Source organism: Ambystoma mexicanum, chromosome 13 (assembly GCF_040938575.1).
Source record: "Ambystoma mexicanum isolate Mex_15411 chromosome 13, UKY_AmexF1_1, whole genome shotgun sequence".
Taxonomy (NCBI): Eukaryota; Metazoa; Chordata; class Amphibia; order Caudata; family Ambystomatidae; genus Ambystoma; species Ambystoma mexicanum.
The window spans coordinates 358943175-358958531 of record NC_090938.1 but is presented as its reverse complement, the minus strand read 5'-3'; the positions used below and the strand labels follow the sequence as shown (position 1 = coordinate 358958531).

Below are 15357 nucleotides of genomic sequence, written 5' to 3'. Positions count from 1 at the left end.
TGACATCACAGGAAGCAGCAGCATCTGAACTTTGATCTTGGCTGGAAACGTTGAATGATGCCAAACACTGGGAAACTGGAGCTTGCGTTATGCTGGTTTTACTACTAATGGTGTGCCATACGGAAGCTCAAGCACCTTCCTCTGGATTAGTGTTGTGAACCCTCCAGGAGCTCTTGTTATATTTTTCTGAACTTCAACTTGATGTGTTTATCTATCAATGGCCGGGTAAGGAAGAACGAGTCAACGATCTTGTTTCTATTATGACAAACATGATCTATTTTTCACTGACTTTGCACCACCATTGTTTTATCTCTTCTTTAAGCATGGGATTCGAGTACCGTTCCCAAACAGACGAGGTGGCCGAGTGGTTAAGGCGATGGACTGCTAATCCATTGTGCTCTGCACGCGTGGGTTCGAATCCCACCTTCGTCGTATTTTTTCTTTATAGTCTGCATTTAAACATAGACCAAAGTCTTTCAACCTCCCTGTGAAAGACAGGAATGAGTACAGATATGGAAATAGAGATGTAAAAATAAGTTCATTGGTGCAGGCGGAGAATGAAATTAGTCAAAGACTTTCCTCGTAGGTTTCCATTCTTTACTATTATAGGAGCCAAAATCAGCGCAGTTAGTAAACTCCCAAGCTTACATCCCAAATTCTTTTTTCTTTTAGTTGTCTGCCTTTTACATGTTCCTTTTGCCATCATTCTGACCTGCTATCTAAACTCATGAACCTGTTCAGCATCCTACTCAATACATACATACCCGTAAAAGTACATACTCAAACGCATACCGACAATGTATCACCAACATAAGCACACACGCTTTCGCAAATCAGATGTATGATGACGTACTGAACACATGCAGAGATATACAGCCATTTTTACACAACCAGAAATTCATATACCTGGAGATCTACCTAGGTAAAACCCATGGTTTCTTTGCACTTTCTGTTGTTGGCTGTGAGCAAGCAGCAGGTGGCCTTGTAGCTCAGTGGCAGAGCACTGGTCTCGTAAACCAGGGGTCATGAGTTCAAACCTCATCAGGGCCTCGGGCGGATTATTTTCAAAAAGCACGGGGAAGAGAAGCCAGAGTTGCACCATCTACAGAGAACCTTTTATGACGGGATGCATCCTCATAATTGAAGTCTTCCACAGAAGGAGTGAAATAGAGTTCGAGAGGAAGGCCTAATGTTTTCAGGCAAAGACTGACAAAAACCTTGCAATGTCGCATGTAGCTGCTTTGGTGAAAAGACTGTTCAAGTTCACAATGCAACGGAGGGGTGTTCCCCATCTCCATACAATCATCTCTTTGATAATGTAAACGTGCCAGGCGTGTTGAAAGACAAAGACAGACACAACCGCACATACCAGTTGAAGAAAGACAGCCAGCAAACACATTTGTATAGAGGTAAGCAAGCCTCAATTAGAGATGTGAGTCCCTCCGTTTCTGCGGGAGTCCACAAGTTTAATAAAAAATGAACACATATCTTTCATGTTCTAATGATTACCAATCTTTCTGATTAGCTCTGCATAGCTCCAATGGCTATGTGTGTGTGTGTGTGTGTATGTGCCCGTGTGTGTAGGGGAAGGGGTCGGTAGATGTGTTCACGCAGAGCAAGTTGCATACATCGCCAACAGCCATTCTCTCCTGCTCCTGTGCATCCAGTTCGGAAGCGAACCCACCCAATTGTTCTATATGTCTGCTACCCTGACCGCATTCACACATCATTGGCTATTAGTATGCAGCTTGTGGGCGCTGTCAATGGGATATAAGCACCATTCCCCATGTCTGCAATAGCTAGACCAGATTCTGAGGTATGATGAGCAGGGGTCCAGGCATTTCGCCTGACAAACGCCGGGCTTAGCCCTGCCGGGCCTAGCCCTGAGGGGCCTAACTGGGCATGGCCCTGTGTAAGGTAGGGTGAGCAGGGGACCACTTGCAACTAACCTTCGGCACCAATCAGGCATGGAGAGGTCTGTGCAAATGCCCAGCCCTTTAGCAATCTCGATCTGCAAAACCTTCAACTCCTAATTCTCATGGCTCCCAGAAGCCCTAGCCCATATGCAAATGAGGCGAGTTCCTATCAGCATCCTTGTTCTGCTTGATTTTATCAAAGTGACTGCCTGATTAGTGAAAGGGTATTTATTCTCAGAGGTTTGCTTCAAAGGCGATAATGCAGTAAATAGACAACATTATTCTTTGTAAGTTGATATTGTCTCCTGGATCCTACTCCAGTAACCCTTTTTCTACCTTTACAAATGTCTTCCGTAAGTGGTGCTCAGCAGAAAATGGAGTATAATAACAGTTGACATTTTTTATTTTCTGTTCTATTTTCAAAAACCCTCCGTAGCTGTATTTAAAGCGCAAACACCCCATAAATAACTTGCAATGAGTATTCCATGTCTAAAAGGCAGAGGAGCTGTCATACAACATTAACTGACAATCAAGGAAACCTTGAGGTGAACCAAAAAATGTCCAGAACATTTATTGGTTCAATAATTCAGTTTTGAGGTGAATTAGTAAAAAGTTCCAAAGTTGCTCCAGGTGAGGCTTGAACTCACAACCTCGGCATTGCTCACTGCATGTACTGCTGTATAAGTACCGCGCGCTAACCGATTGCGCCACTGGAGCTGCTGTGTTTTGGTTTTCGACATGAAACTACACCCACAAACACACACACAAGTGTACAAAAGCACCCACAAGCTCTGGCATTGTCTTTTTAGCTGACACCAAATTATGGGTGCCTTGTAGTGCCCATATTGTGCCACTGGAGCTTACCTTTTAGCCTGATATACACTTTGCCACTGATGTTCAGCCAATGGTGCAGTCAAATGTCCCTTCTACATTTTTGTCATGCTGCAGGCAGTGCCACTGGAGCCAGCATGATGCTCTTCCTCATATTCAACACGTGTCAATTGAAACACCTCCCAATGTCATCTTGGCGATGCCTATAAACACCCCAGGACTTTGATGAATTTTTCTCAACAGCAAGTGAGGCAGTTTTCCTGCAAACGGCTGGATGTACCTCAACAAGGAACGCATTGTGGTTCTATTTTGAAGATGTTTGTGTTATTACCTGTAAAGACTTGAATGCCTAACATAATCCCTGTAGACGAGGTGGCCGAGTGGTTAAGGCGATGGACTGCTAATCTGCTGTACACGTGTGGTTTCGAATCCCACCTTTGTCGATTTTAACTTTTGAAATCTTTTTTAAACATCTGCATTGCTCTAAGCACCATTGCCATTGGCTTTCAAAGAACATACAGACAAAAGTGAAAATATGCATGTTAGTTAAGAAGGACACAAACAAGGTTGTCGTGTTACTGGCAGGAATGCAATCTGCTGTGCTTGACTACCCTTTGAGCCAGAATCCGGATAGAAATTTAAAAAAGCAAAGGTAATATCCATATTGTCTCTCTGCTGCCATGTACATGTTTTTTTCAACTTTCACGCATCACATCTCCTCATTAGTCACCCTAAAATTGCACGGAATACGCACAAATTAGCTGCTCCTCAAAAAATCGGCCAGAAAAAAACAGGTCAAATCACAATCATATACATACATTCTCACACACCCTTCCAATATGTCTACCCAGTAAACATCATGTTGTGTGCTCGTTGTGTTGCTGTTATGCGTTGTAACCTGAGGGGCTCTGTAGCTCAGTGGCAGAGCACTGGTCTTGTAAACCAGGGGTCGTGAGTTCGATCCTCATCAGGGCCTCCAAATGGTAATTTTCTTGAACATTGTTGAATAGGAACTGATATTGCACATTGTACCTGTGCAACCTTTTACCAATGGATTCGGGCCTATAACAAAGCCACAAGCGCAAGGTGTCTGAATAGTCTGTGGGGAAGGTCGGCTTTCTGGACCTAATTTCTTCAAGAAAAAGACCTTGATAATTTTGTGATGACGGATGCAGATGATCACGGTGAAGCCCTTACTCTATTGAACAGTACAGCGGTTCTGGGTTGCACGCCTTTCTCTATTTTCAGGGACGTTGATGTGGCAAAATTTAATTGGAAAAGGGTTATTGCCATCACTCACTATTTAAATTCAATGACATCACAGGAAGCAGCAGCATCTGAACTTTGATCTTGGCTGGAAACGTTGAATGATGCCAAACACTGGGAAACTGGAGCTTGCGTTATGCTGGTTTTACTACTAATGGTGTGCCATACGGAAGCTCAAGCACCTTCCTCTGGATTAGTGTTGTGAACCCTCCAGGAGCTCTTGTTATATTTTTCTGAACTTCAACTTGATGTGTTTATCTATCAATGGCCGGGTAAGGAAGAACGAGTCAACGATCTTGTTTCTATTATGACAAACATGATCTATTTTTCACTGACTTTGCACCACCATTGTTTTATCTCTTCTTTAAGCATGGGATTCGAGCACCGTTCCCAAACAGACGAGGTGGCCGAGTGGTTAAGGCGATGGACTGCTAATCCATTGTGCTCTGCACGCGTGGGTTCGAATCCCACCTTCGTCGTATTTCTTCTTTATAGTCTGCATTTAAACATAGACCAAAGTCTTTCAACCTCCCTGTGAAAGTCAGGAATGAGTACAGATATGGAAATAGAGATGTAAAAATAAGTTCATTGGTGCAGGCGGAGAATGAAATTAGTCAAAGACTTTCCTCGTAGGTTTCCATTCTTTACTATTATAGGAGCCAAAATCAGCGCAGTTAGTAAACTCCCAAGCTTACATCCCAAATTCTTTTTTCTTTTAGTTGTCTGCCTTTTACATGTTCCTTTTGCCATCATTCTGACCTGCTATCTAAACTCATGAACCTGTTCAGCATCCTACTCAATACATACATACCCGTAAAAGTACATACTCAAACGCATACCGACAATGTATCACCAACATAAGCACACACGCTTTGGCAAATCAGATGTATGATGACGTACTGAACACATGCAGAGATATACAGCCATTTTTACACAACCAGAAATTCATATACCTGGAGATCTACCTAGGTAAAAACCATGGTTTCTTTGCACTTTCTGTTGTTGGCTGTGAGCAAGCAGCAGGTGGCCTTGTAGCTCAGTGGCAGAGCACTGGTCTCGTAAACCAGGGGTCATGAGTTCAAACCTCATCAGGGCCTCGGGCGGATTATTTTCAAAAAGCACGGGGAAGAGAAGCCAGAGTTGCACCATCTACAGAGAACCTTTTATGACGGGATGCATCCTCATAATTGAAGTCTTCCACAGAAGGAGTGAAATAGAGTTTGAGAGGAAGGCCTAATGTTTTCAGGCAAAGACTGACAAAAACCTTGCAATGTCGCATGTAGCTGCTTTGGTGAAAAGACTGTTCAAGTTCACAATGCAACGGAGGGGTGTTCCCCATCTCCATACAATCATCTCTTTGATAATGTAAACGTGCCAGGCGTGTTGAAAGACAAAGACAGACACAACCGCACATACCAGTTGAAGAAAGACAGCCAGCAAACACATTTGTATAGAGGTAAGCAAGCCTCAATTAGAGATGTGAGTCCCTCCGTTTCTGCGGGAGTCCACAAGTTTAATAAAAAATGAACACATATCTTTCATGTTCTAATGATTACCAATCTTTCTGATTAGCTCTGCATAGCTCCAATGGCTATGTGTGTGTGTGTGTGTGTATGTGCCCGTGTGTGTAGGGGAAGGGGTCGGTAGATGTGTTCACGCAGAGCAAGTTGCATACATCGCCAACAGCCATTCTCTCCTGCTCCTGTGCATCCAGTTCGGAAGCGAACCCACCCAATTGTTCTATATGTCTGCTACCCTGACCGCATTCACACATCATTGGCTATTAGTATGCAGCTTGTGGGCGCTGTCAATGGGATATAAGCACCATTCCCCATGTCTGCAATAGCTAGACCAGATTCTGAGGTATGATGAGCAGGGGTCCAGGCACTTCGCCTGACGAACGCCTGACAAACGCCGGGCCTAGCCCTGAGGGGCCTAACTGGGCATGGCCCTGTGTAAGGTAGGGTGAGCAGGGGACCACTTGCAACTAACCTTCGGCACCAATCAGGCATGGAGAGGTCTGTGCAAATGCCCAGCCCTTTAGCAATCTCGATCTGCAAAACCTTCAACTCCTAATTCTCATGGCTCCCAGAAGCCCTAGCCCATATGCAAATGAGGCGAGTTCCTATCAGCATCCTTGTTCTGCTTGATTTTATCAAAGTGACTGCCTGATTAGTGAAAGGGTATTTATTCTCAGAGGTTTGCTTCAAAGGCGATAATGCAGTAAATAGACAACATTATTCTTTGTAAGTTGATATTGTCTCCTGGATCCTACTCCAGTAACCCTTTTTCTACCTTTACAAATGTCTTCCGTAAGTGGTGCTCAGCAGAAAATGGAGTATAATAACAGTTGACATTTTTTATTTTCTGTTCTATTTTCAAAAACCCTCCGTAGCTGTATTTAAAGCGCAAACACCCCATAAATAACTTGCAATGAGTATTCCATGTCTAAAAGGCAGAGGAGCTGTCATACAACATTAACTGACAATCAAGGAAACCTTGAGGTGAACCAAAAAATGTCCAGAACATTTATTGGTTCAATAATTCAGTTTTGAGGTGAATTAGTAAAAAGTTCCAAAGTTGCTCCAGGTGAGGCTTGAACTCACAACCTCGGCATTGCTCACTGCATGTACTGCTGTATAAGTACCGCGCGCTAACCGATTGCGCCACTGGAGCTGCTGTGTTTTGGTTTTCGACATGAAACTACACCCACAAACACACACACAAGTGTACAAAAGCACCCACAAGCTCTGGCATTGTCTTTTTAGCTGACACCAAATTATGGGTGCCTTGTAGTGCCCATATTGTGCCACTGGAGCTTACCTTTTAGCCTGATATACACTTTGCCACTGATGTTCAGCCAATGGTGCAGTCAAATGTCCCTTCTACATTTTTGTCATGCTGCAGGCAGTGCCACTGGAGCCAGCATGATGCTCTTCCTCATATTCAACACGTGTCAATTGAAACACCTCCCAATGTCATCTTGGCGATGCCTATAAACACCCCAGGACTTTGATGAATTTTTCTCAACAGCAAGTGAGGCAGTTTTCCTGCAAACGGCTGGATGTACCTCAACAAGGAACGCATTGTGGTTCTATTTTGAAGATGTTTGTGTTATTACCTGTAAAGACTTGAATGCCTAACATAATCCCTGTAGACGAGGTGGCCGAGTGGTTAAGGCGATGGACTGCTAATCTGCTGTACACGTGTGGTTTCGAATCCCACCTTTGTCGATTTTAACTTTTGAAATCTTTTTTAAACATCTGCATTGCTCTAAGCACCATTGCCATTGGCTTTCAAAGAACATACAGACAAAAGTGAAAATATGCATGTTAGTTAAGAAGGACACAAACAAGGTTGTCGTGTTACTGGCAGGAATGCAATCTGCTGTGCTTGACTACCCTTTGAGCCAGAATCCGGATAGAAATTTAAAAAAGCAAAGGTAATATCCATATTGTCTCTCTGCTGCCATGTACATGTTTTTTTCAACTTTCACGCATCACATCTCCTCATTAGTCACCCTAAAATTGCACGGAATACGCACAAATTAGCTGCTCCTCAAAAAATCGGCCAGAAAAAAACAGGTCAAATCACAATCATATACATACATTCTCACACACCCTTCCAATATGTCTACCCAGTAAACATCATGTTGTGTGCTCGTTGTGTTGCTGTTATGCGTTGTAACCTGAGGGGCTCTGTAGCTCAGTGGCAGAGCACTGGTCTTGTAAACCAGGGGTCGTGAGTTCGATCCTCATCAGGGCCTCCAAATGGTAATTTTCTTGAACATTGTTGAATAGGAACTGATATTGCACATTGTACCTGTGCAACCTTTTACCAATGGATTCGGGCCTATAACAAAGCCACAAGCGCAAGGTGTCTGAATAGTCTGTGGGGAAGGTCGGCTTTCTGGACCTAATTTCTTCAAGAAAAAGACCTTGATAATTTTGTGATGACAGATGCAGATGATCACGGTGAAGCCCTTACTCTATTGAACAGTACAGCGGTTCTGGGTTGCACGCCTTTCTCTATTTTCAGGGACGTTGATGTGGCAAAATTTAATTGGAAAAGGGTTATTGCCATCACTCACTATTTAAATTCAATGACATCACAGGAAGCAGCAGCATCTGAACTTTGATCTTGGCTGGAAACGTTGAATGATGCCAAACACTGGGAAACTGGAGCTTGCGTTATGCTGGTTTTACTACTAATGGTGTGCCATACGGAAGCTCAAGCACCTTCCTCTGGATTAGTGTTGTGAACCCTCCAGGAGCTCTTGTTATATTTTTCTGAACTTCAACTTGATGTGTTTATCTATCAATGGCCGGGTAAGGAAGAACGAGTCAACGATCTTGTTTCTATTATGACAAACATGATCTATTTTTCACTGACTTTGCACCACCATTGTTTTATCTCTTCTTTAAGCATGGGATTCGAGCACCGTTCCCAAACAGACGAGGTGGCCGAGTGGTTAAGGCGATGGACTGCTAATCCATTGTGCTCTGCACGCGTGGGTTCGAATCCCACCTTCGTCGTATTTCTTCTTTATAGTCTGCATTTAAACATAGACCAAAGTCTTTCAACCTCCCTGTGAAAGTCAGGAATGAGTACAGATATGGAAATAGAGATGTAAAAATAAGTTCATTGGTGCAGGCGGAGAATGAAATTAGTCAAAGACTTTCCTCGTAGGTTTCCATTCTTTACTATTATAGGAGCCAAAATCAGCGCAGTTAGTAAACTCCCAAGCTTACATCCCAAATTCTTTTTTCTTTTAGTTGTCTGCCTTTTACATGTTCCTTTTGCCATCATTCTGACCTGCTATCTAAACTCATGAACCTGTTCAGCATCCTACTCAATACATACATACCCGTAAAAGTACATACTCAAACGCATACCGACAATGTATCACCAACATAAGCACACACGCTTTGGCAAATCAGATGTATGATGACGTACTGAACACATGCAGAGATATACAGCCATTTTTACACAACCAGAAATTCATATACCTGGAGATCTACCTAGGTAAAAACCATGGTTTCTTTGCACTTTCTGTTGTTGGCTGTGAGCAAGCAGCAGGTGGCCTTGTAGCTCAGTGGCAGAGCACTGGTCTCGTAAACCAGGGGTCATGAGTTCAAACCTCATCAGGGCCTCGGGCGGATTATTTTCAAAAAGCACGGGGAAGAGAAGCCAGAGTTGCACCATCTACAGAGAACCTTTTATGACGGGATGCATCCTCATAATTGAAGTCTTCCACAGAAGGAGTGAAATAGAGTTTGAGAGGAAGGCCTAATGTTTTCAGGCAAAGACTGACAAAAACCTTGCAATGTCGCATGTAGCTGCTTTGGTGAAAAGACTGTTCAAGTTCACAATGCAACGGAGGGGTGTTCCCCATCTCCATACAATCATCTCTTTGATAATGTAAACGTGCCAGGCGTGTTGAAAGACAAAGACAGACACAACCGCACATACCAGTTGAAGAAAGACAGCCAGCAAACACATTTGTATAGAGGTAAGCAAGCCTCAATTAGAGATGTGAGTCCCTCCGTTTCTGCGGGAGTCCACAAGTTTAATAAAAAATGAACACATATCTTTCATGTTCTAATGATTACCAATCTTTCTGATTAGCTCTGCATAGCTCCAATGGCTATGTGTGTGTGTGTGTGTGTATGTGCCCGTGTGTGTAGGGGAAGGGGTCGGTAGATGTGTTCACGCAGAGCAAGTTGCATACATCGCCAACAGCCATTCTCTCCTGCTCCTGTGCATCCAGTTCGGAAGCGAACCCACCCAATTGTTCTATATGTCTGCTACCCTGACCGCATTCACACATCATTGGCTATTAGTATGCAGCTTGTGGGCGCTGTCAATGGGATATAAGCACCATTCCCCATGTCTGCAATAGCTAGACCAGATTCTGAGGTATGATGAGCAGGGGTCCAGGCACTTCGCCTGACGAACGCCGGGCTTAGCCCTGCCGGGCCTAGCCCTGAGGGGCCTAACTGGGCATGGCCCTGTGTAAGGTAGGGTGAGCAGGGGACCACTTGCAACTAACCTTCGGCACCAATCAGGCATGGAGAGGTCTGTGCAAATGCCCAGCCCTTTAGCAATCTCGATCTGCAAAACCTTCAACTCCTAATTCTCATGGCTCCCAGAAGCCCTAGCCCATATGCAAATGAGGCGAGTTCCTATCAGCATCCTTGTTCTGCTTGATTTTATCAAAGTGACTGCCTGATTAGTGAAAGGGTATTTATTCTCAGAGGTTTGCTTCAAAGGCGATAATGCAGTAAATAGACAACATTATTCTTTGTAAGTTGATATTGTCTCCTGGATCCTACTCCAGTAACCCTTTTTCTACCTTTACAAATGTCTTCCGTAAGTGGTGCTCAGCAGAAAATGGAGTATAATAACAGTTGACATTTTTTATTTTCTGTTCTATTTTCAAAAACCCTCCGTAGCTGTATTTAAAGCGCAAACACCCCATAAATAACTTGCAATGAGTATTCCATGTCTAAAAGGCAGAGGAGCTGTCATACAACATTAACTGACAATCAAGGAAACCTTGAGGTGAACCAAAAAATGTCCAGAACATTTATTGGTTCAATAATTCAGTTTTGAGGTGAATTAGTAAAAAGTTCCAAAGTTGCTCCAGGTGAGGCTTGAACTCACAACCTCGGCATTGCTCACTGCATGTACTGCTGTATAAGTACCGCGCGCTAACCGATTGCGCCACTGGAGCTGCTGTGTTTTGGTTTTCGACATGAAACTACACCCACAAACACACACACAAGTGTACAAAAGCACCCACAAGCTCTGGCATTGTCTTTTTAGCTGACACCAAATTATGGGTGCCTTGTAGTGCCCATATTGTGCCACTGGAGCTTACCTTTTAGCCTGATATACACTTTGCCACTGATGTTCAGCCAATGGTGCAGTCAAATGTCCCTTCTACATTTTTGTCATGCTGCAGGCAGTGCCACTGGAGCCAGCATGATGCTCTTCCTCATATTCAACACGTGTCAATTGAAACACCTCCCAATGTCATCTTGGCGATGCCTATAAACACCCCAGGACTTTGATGAATTTTTCTCAACAGCAAGTGAGGCAGTTTTCCTGCAAACGGCTGGATGTACCTCAACAAGGAACGCATTGTGGTTCTATTTTGAAGATGTTTGTGTTATTACCTGTAAAGACTTGAATGCCTAACATAATCCCTGTAGACGAGGTGGCCGAGTGGTTAAGGCGATGGACTGCTAATCTGCTGTACACGCGTGGTTTCGAATCCCACCTTTGTCGATTTTAACTTTTGAAATCTTTTTTAAACATCTGCATTGCTCTAAGCACCACTGCCATTGGCTTTCAAAGAACATACAGACAAAAGTGAAAATATGCATGTTAGTTGATTAAGAAGGACACAAACAAGGTTGTCGTGTTACTGGCAGGAATGCAATCTGCTGTGCTTGACTACCCTTTGAGCCAGAATCCGGATAGAAATTTAAAAAAGCAAAGGTAATATCCATATTGTCTCTCTGCTGCCATGTACATGTTTTTTTCAACTTTCACGCATCACATCTCCTCATTAGTCACCCTAAAATTGCACGGAATACGCACAAATTAGCTGCTCCTCAAAAAATCGGCCAGAAAAAAACAGGTCAAATCACAATCATATACATACATTCTCACACACCCTTCAAATATGTCTACCCAGTAAACATCATGTTGTGTGCTCGTTGTGTTGCTGTTATGCGTCGTAACCTGAGGGGCTCTGTAGCTCAGTGGCAGAGCACTGGTCTTGTAAACCAGGGGTCGTGAGTTCGATCCTCATCAGGGCCTCCAAATGGTAATTTTCTTGAACATTGTTGAATAGGAACTGATATTGCACATTGTACCTGTGCAACCTTTTACCAATGGATTCGGGCCTATAACAAAGCCACAAGCGCAAGGTGTCTGAATAGTCTGTGGGGAAGGTCGGCTTTCTGGACCTAATTTCTTCAAGAAAAAGACCTTGATAATTTTGTGATGACAGATGCAGATGATCACGGTGAAGCCCTTACTCTATTGAACAGTACAGCGGTTCTGGGTTGCACGCCTTTCTCTATTTTCAGGGACGTTGATGTGGCAAAATTTAATTGGAAAAGGGTTATTGCCATCACTCACTATTTAAATTCAATGACATCACAGGAAGCAGCAGCATCTGAACTTTGATCTTGGCTGGAAACGTTGAATGATGCCAAACACTGGGAAACTGGAGCTTGCGTTATGCTGGTTTTACTACTAATGGTGTGCCATACGGAAGCTCAAGCACCTTCCTCTGGATTAGTGTTGTGAACCCTCCAGGAGCTCTTGTTATATTTTTCTGAACTTCAACTTGATGTGTTTATCTATCAATGGCCGGGTAAGGAAGAACGAGTCAACGATCTTGTTTCTATTATGACAAACATGATCTATTTTTCACTGACTTTGCACCACCATTGTTTTATCTCTTCCTTAAGCATGGGATTCGAGCACCGTTCCCAAACAGACGAGGTGGCCGAGTGGTTAAGGCGATGGACTGCTAATCCATTGTGCTCTGCACCCGTGGGTTCGAATCCCACCTTCGTCGTATTTTTTCTTTATAGTCTGCATTTAAACATAGACCAAAGTCTTTCAACCTCCCTGTGAAAGACAGGAATGAGTACAGATATGGAAATAGAGATGTAAAAATAAGTTCATTGGTGCAGGCGGAGAATGAAATTAGTCAAAGACTTTCCTCGTAGGTTTCCATTCTTTACTATTATAGGAGCCAAAATCAGCGCAGTTAGTAAACTCCCAAGCTTACATCCCAAATTCTTTTTTCTTTTAGTTGTCTGCCTTTTACATGTTCCTTTTGCCATCATTCTGACCTGCTATCTAAACTCATGAACCTGTTCAGCATCCTACTCAATACATACATACCCGTAAAAGTACATACTCAAACGCATACCGACAATGTATCACCAACATAAGCACACACGCTTTGGCAAATCAGATGTATGATGACGTACTGAACACATGCAGAGATATACAGCCATTTTTACACAACCAGAAATTCATATACCTGGAGATCTACCTAGGTAAAAACCATGGTTTCTTTGCACTTTCTGTTGTTGGCTGTGAGCAAGCAGCAGGTGGCCTTGTAGCTCAGTGGCAGAGCACTGGTCTCGTAAACCAGGGGTCATGAGTTCAAACCTCATCAGGGCCTCGGGCGGATTATTTTCAAAAAGCACGGGGAAGAGAAGCCAGAGTTGCACCATCTACAGAGAACCTTTTATGACGGGATGCATCCTCATAATTGAAGTCTTCCACAGAAGGAGTGAAATAGAGTTTGAGAGGAAGGCCTAATGTTTTCAGGCAAAGACTGACAAAAACCTTGCAATGTCGCATGTAGCTGCTTTGGTGAAAAGACTGTTCAAGTTCACAATGCAACGGAGGGGTGTTCCCCATCTCCATACAATCATCTCTTTGATAATGTAAACGTGCCAGGCGTGTTGAAAGACAAAGACAGACACAACCGCACATACCAGTTGAAGAAAGACAGCCAGCAAACACATTTGTATAGAGGTAAGCAAGCCTCAATTAGAGATGTGAGTCCCTCCGTTTCTGCGGGAGTCCACAAGTTTAATAAAAAATGAACACATATCTTTCATGTTCTAATGATTACCAATCTTTCTGATTAGCTCTGCATAGCTCCAATGGCTATGTGTGTGTGTGTGTGTGTATGTGCCCGTGTGTGTAGGGGAAGGGGTCGGTAGATGTGTTCACGCAGAGCAAGTTGCATACATCGCCAACAGCCATTCTCTCCTGCTCCTGTGCATCCAGTTCGGAAGCGAACCCACCCAATTGTTCTATATGTCTGCTACCCTGACCGCATTCACACATCATTGGCTATTAGTATGCAGCTTGTGGGCGCTGTCAATGGGATATAAGCACCATTCCCCATGTCTGCAATAGCTAGACCAGATTCTGAGGTATGATGAGCAGGGGTCCAGGCACTTCGCCTGACGAACGCCGGGCTTAGCCCTGCCGGGCCTAGCCCTGAGGGGCCTAACTGGGCATGGCCCTGTGTAAGGTAGGGTGAGCAGGGGACCACTTGCAACTAACCTTCGGCACCAATCAGGCATGGAGAGGTCTGTGCAAATGCCCAGCCCTTTAGCAATCTCGATCTGCAAAACCTTCAACTCCTAATTCTCATGGCTCCCAGAAGCCCTAGCCCATATGCAAATGAGGCGAGTTCCTATCAGCATCCTTGTTCTGCTTGATTTTATCAAAGTGACTGCCTGATTAGTGAAAGGGTATTTATTCTCAGAGGTTTGCTTCAAAGGCGATAATGCAGTAAATAGACAACATTATTCTTTGTAAGTTGATATTGTCTCCTGGATCCTACTCCAGTAACCCTTTTTCTACCTTTACAAATGTCTTCCGTAAGTGGTGCTCAGCAGAAAATGGAGTATAATAACAGTTGACATTTTTTATTTTCTGTTCTATTTTCAAAAACCCTCCGTAGCTGTATTTAAAGCGCAAACACCCCATAAATAACTTGCAATGAGTATTCCATGTCTAAAAGGCAGAGGAGCTGTCATACAACATTAACTGACAATCAAGGAAACCTTGAGGTGAACCAAAAAATGTCCAGAACATTTATTGGTTCAATAATTCAGTTTTGAGGTGAATTAGTAAAAAGTTCCAAAGTTGCTCCAGGTGAGGCTTGAACTCACAACCTCGGCATTGCTCACTGCATGTACTGCTGTATAAGTACCGCGCGCTAACCGATTGCGCCACTGGAGCTGCTGTGTTTTGGTTTTCGACATGAAACTACACCCACAAACACACACACAAGTGTACAAAAGCACCCACAAGCTCTGGCATTGTCTTTTTAGCTGACACCAAATTATGGGTGCCTTGTAGTGCCCATATTGTGCCACTGGAGCTTACCTTTTAGCCTGATATACACTTTGCCACTGATGTTCAGCCAATGGTGCAGTCAAATGTCCCTTCTACATTTTTGTCATGCTGCAGGCAGTGCCACTGGAGCCAGCATGATGCTCTTCCTCATATTCAACACGTGTCAATTGAAACACCTCCCAATGTCATCTTGGCGATGCCTATAAACACCCCAGGACTTTGATGAATTTTTCTCAACAGCAAGTGAGGCAGTTTTCCTGCAAACGGCTGGATGTACCTCAACAAGGAACGCATTGTGGTTCTATTTTGAAGATGTTTGTGTTATTACCTGTAAAGACTTGAATGCCTAACATAATCCCTGTAGACGAGGTGGCCGAGTGGTTAAGGCGATGGACTGCTAATCTGCTGTACACGCGTGGTTTCGAAT

The 15357-nt window shown here is 43.6% G+C and overlaps 15 non-coding genes across 15 annotated transcripts; 11 read left to right on the top strand and 4 right to left on the bottom strand.

Moving 5' to 3' along the window:
- Positions 1-350: 350 nt before the first annotated feature.
- Positions 351-432, top strand: TRNAS-GCU (transfer RNA serine (anticodon GCU)). Its single transcript has one exon. It is a non-coding gene; the product is annotated as a tRNA-Ser (tRNA).
- A 546-nt stretch (positions 433-978) lies between these two features.
- TRNAT-CGU (transfer RNA threonine (anticodon CGU)) lies at positions 979-1050 on the top strand. The gene has a single exon. It is a non-coding gene; the product is annotated as a tRNA-Thr (tRNA).
- Positions 1051-2538: 1488 nt separating this feature from the next.
- TRNAI-UAU (transfer RNA isoleucine (anticodon UAU)) lies at positions 2539-2633 on the bottom strand. Its single transcript has 2 exons — positions 2596-2633; positions 2539-2574 (listed from the first exon to the last, which is right to left on the bottom strand). It is a non-coding gene; the product is annotated as a tRNA-Ile (tRNA).
- Positions 2634-3651: 1018 nt separating this feature from the next.
- TRNAT-UGU (transfer RNA threonine (anticodon UGU)) lies at positions 3652-3723 on the top strand. The gene has a single exon. It is a non-coding gene; the product is annotated as a tRNA-Thr (tRNA).
- Positions 3724-4410: 687 nt separating this feature from the next.
- On the top strand, positions 4411-4492 carry TRNAS-GCU (transfer RNA serine (anticodon GCU)). Its single transcript has one exon. It is a non-coding gene; the product is annotated as a tRNA-Ser (tRNA).
- A 546-nt stretch (positions 4493-5038) lies between these two features.
- On the top strand, positions 5039-5110 carry TRNAT-CGU (transfer RNA threonine (anticodon CGU)). Its single transcript has one exon. It is a non-coding gene; the product is annotated as a tRNA-Thr (tRNA).
- Positions 5111-6594: 1484 nt separating this feature from the next.
- Positions 6595-6689, bottom strand: TRNAI-UAU (transfer RNA isoleucine (anticodon UAU)). The gene is made up of 2 exons: positions 6652-6689; positions 6595-6630 (listed from the first exon to the last, which is right to left on the bottom strand). It is a non-coding gene; the product is annotated as a tRNA-Ile (tRNA).
- Positions 6690-7707: 1018 nt separating this feature from the next.
- TRNAT-UGU (transfer RNA threonine (anticodon UGU)) lies at positions 7708-7779 on the top strand. The gene has a single exon. It is a non-coding gene; the product is annotated as a tRNA-Thr (tRNA).
- A 687-nt stretch (positions 7780-8466) lies between these two features.
- On the top strand, positions 8467-8548 carry TRNAS-GCU (transfer RNA serine (anticodon GCU)). The gene has a single exon. It is a non-coding gene; the product is annotated as a tRNA-Ser (tRNA).
- Positions 8549-9094: 546 nt separating this feature from the next.
- On the top strand, positions 9095-9166 carry TRNAT-CGU (transfer RNA threonine (anticodon CGU)). The gene has a single exon. It is a non-coding gene; the product is annotated as a tRNA-Thr (tRNA).
- A 1488-nt stretch (positions 9167-10654) lies between these two features.
- Positions 10655-10749, bottom strand: TRNAI-UAU (transfer RNA isoleucine (anticodon UAU)). Its single transcript has 2 exons — positions 10712-10749; positions 10655-10690 (listed from the first exon to the last, which is right to left on the bottom strand). It is a non-coding gene; the product is annotated as a tRNA-Ile (tRNA).
- A 1022-nt stretch (positions 10750-11771) lies between these two features.
- On the top strand, positions 11772-11843 carry TRNAT-UGU (transfer RNA threonine (anticodon UGU)). The gene has a single exon. It is a non-coding gene; the product is annotated as a tRNA-Thr (tRNA).
- A 687-nt stretch (positions 11844-12530) lies between these two features.
- On the top strand, positions 12531-12612 carry TRNAS-GCU (transfer RNA serine (anticodon GCU)). The gene has a single exon. It is a non-coding gene; the product is annotated as a tRNA-Ser (tRNA).
- A 546-nt stretch (positions 12613-13158) lies between these two features.
- TRNAT-CGU (transfer RNA threonine (anticodon CGU)) lies at positions 13159-13230 on the top strand. The gene has a single exon. It is a non-coding gene; the product is annotated as a tRNA-Thr (tRNA).
- Positions 13231-14718: 1488 nt separating this feature from the next.
- TRNAI-UAU (transfer RNA isoleucine (anticodon UAU)) lies at positions 14719-14813 on the bottom strand. The gene is made up of 2 exons: positions 14776-14813; positions 14719-14754 (listed from the first exon to the last, which is right to left on the bottom strand). It is a non-coding gene; the product is annotated as a tRNA-Ile (tRNA).
- Positions 14814-15357: the final 544 nt, after the last annotated feature.